The sequence below is a fragment of the Acyrthosiphon pisum genome, chromosome A1 (genome assembly GCF_005508785.2).
Source record: "Acyrthosiphon pisum isolate AL4f chromosome A1, pea_aphid_22Mar2018_4r6ur, whole genome shotgun sequence".
NCBI lineage: Eukaryota > Metazoa > Arthropoda > Insecta > Hemiptera > Aphididae > Acyrthosiphon > Acyrthosiphon pisum.
This window is the reverse complement of record NC_042494.1, coordinates 87,396,505-87,399,527: the sequence shown is the minus strand read 5'-3', so window position 1 is coordinate 87,399,527 and position 3,023 is coordinate 87,396,505.

Sequence of the window (3,023 nt, the reverse complement as noted above, 5' to 3'; positions counted from 1 at the left end):
CCACGGCTCAGTAACATTTAATAAGTGATATGGGGACGCTCATTTTTTTAAAGTAACAGAGTCCCCCTACTTTAATTTTGCCAAGTCGAGCACTGCCTATCACCATTGATTTTATAATAAATTCATAGTATTTATTGTATATTATAAAATAAATGTTATTACCTATATATTATTACATATTAACTGAGATCCTGGGGATAGAAACATATCTATATGCTAAATGGTTGATAGACTTATATGAACATCCTAGATCAATGCTTATTTTCTTTAGACTTTAAGTGTTTATGGAAAAAGTTTAAATACTTAAATTTTAATATTATTATTAATATTTCTCAAAGGTATATTAAAACATTAATTTACTATGAATTTTAATAATTTATCTGTTTGAAATAGTACATGTAATTTTAGTATATACCTAATTTAGAAAAAACAATAATTTTGATTAAGGGGCCTTGACAGTTTTACATTAAATTTAAAGAACCTCATGTAAAAAAAATTTGAGAAGCACTGTACTAGCTGATTATACTGTAAAATATCTAAATATATATAACTATCTGTTCCGGTAAAAGATCATGTTTGCAATGTTGCATACATAACATGGGGGGGGTATTGTTGCATGAAATAAAACAAAACTATAAAAATTGTTTTATTTAATACTTCTTCTTGTTTGACCAACTTTTCTTGTCTTATTTTTTAAACTAGTGCCCACCTTTTTACTGGACATGTTTCATTTTTAATATTGTAATTGATGTTTTTTTATAGGTAGCCAGTTAGGTACTAATTAAAGTGGTGAGCACTCTAGTCTCTATAATCGTAATCGATTAGCAGATTTCTGAGCAATCTGAGCACTAAGCAGTATGCACTATGCAGGAAACGGGCAACAGTGCCAGCGTCGCGCGTCTTCGCAATGTTTATTATTATACTTTATCAAGACTTCCGATTTCCAGTATCTTAATATTTTCATTTTCTATACACCATACAATTTTGAAAATATTATGACTCCTTTTTGAGTTGATTACTGACATTGTCAGTCTTCAATTTTTTTAGTTTTTTTTTTCTATAAATATCAATAAAATGTTATTTTTTGGGTAAAAAGCGTGACAATTTGATGCAACGCTCCTGATATATTGTTACAAACGAGTTACAATAGCAGTTGAAAAATATTAAGAATATAAAGGAACAATTTTTTTTATAAGCATTTAAAGTACAAATTTTGACAAAATTTATCAAATTTAAAATGTAATAATTATTTTGTAGTTAAAAATGTATAAAATGTTGAACTTTTAATAAAAGGGTTTATATAAGGGTTGTTATGTTTTAAACACAACTTGTTTTAAACATTTTTAAAACATGAATTTAAAACATTTGTTTTAAACGTTTTGTTAGTTGTTTAAAATGAATAAAAAATATGTTTAAAACAGTGTAAAATCCAAGTGAATAATGTGTTTTTTTTAAATAAATATATTTTTTTTTGGTTTATTATTAATAAAGAATAATAAATATCATTCAGAAAAAAATTTAAAATTATATCTATTATTGTTTATCGCCCTTCATTTTAGTAACACATATAATATCATAAATTCATAACACAGACATAAGTAAAATACAAATATGTAACACTTACAATTAAACAACTGTCAACTACACTTTAAAATTTAGCATCAATAATTAAAAGAAATCAACTTGTCTAAACTAGAAAAAAATTAAAATAAAAAACAATAAAATATAGGAAGTGGCACAAGCTTTTGATTTATCAAAATATACTATACATTACAATATAGTTAATATGTAAATACCTATATTTTGTATTAGGTATATTAGGTTAATTTTTTCGTATAAGTAAAATACATATTAAATTAAAATTAAGTTGTTTTAAATATACTAATTTAAAAATCGTTTTAAACAAAAAAAGGCAATTTAAAATGAAAAATACAGTTTTTTTTTTCAAAAGTGAAAAAATACATCAACTCTGACTGTCTTTTATAGCTAAAGATTAAAAATTTAAAACAAGGTTCCACGTAAATAGGTTATATATAATTTACTTTAGTCACCTTAATATCATCATAGGCTGACTGACCGCCAGTGATCGTTCAGAATCGTTTTTCGTATACAATGGTATTATATCATTGAATTCAAATTTAACACCATTCATTACAGTGTTCAGTGACCCACTTGTAATATTCTGTACAGCATAGCGACACCCACTTGCCCACCTTTTTTAGTTTTTTATTACCAAAATTGTAATATGTTTTATGCATTTTTCAAAAATAATATAAAAATGTAGCTATAATAGATAAATGTAAATATATTATTATATATACATATATTTAAACATAATATTTTAACAATTTTGACTGCATATTTCGATAATTTTTAGTGCAACAAGTCATGTCCCGAACACTAAATTTATTTATATACGAAAACTGTAAAAACTTGGTATTAAAATACTTAAACACCCCCCCCCTCCATTTCATAATCCTGACTACGCCACTGTGTAAATGTTTTACGATAGTTTAATTTTTAGAAAATTTTGTAGGTATATAATATAATAGGTATATCGTAAATTAAAAATGCTCATAACTCACTTATAAAAACTGAATTATCGTAAACAACCCACATACAAACAAGCAGATAATTTTCGTATACCATCAAGTTTCATAATAGGTAGGTCGATTCGCACTTTAATTTTGAAACTAACGAAGCTAAACGTGATCTTCTGAGCGTAAATTTGGTAGATATATATTACTCACTTGTAAGACGGAGACAACAATTAAAAACCAGTGTTATGTCCTTTTAAAAGTACAATCTAGATTAAATTTTATATCAGAAGCCATCCACAAAGTTAAAAATCGTATGAAGTAGTGAAATCTGTATAAAAATAAAAAATAATTTTAAAAAAAAGGTGGGTAAGTGAATGTCACTCTGCTGTACAGTAGGTTAAAAGTCGGTCACTGTATAATGGATAGTATTAAATTTGAATTCAATGATATAATTATCACTGTATAAGAAAAACGATTCTGAGC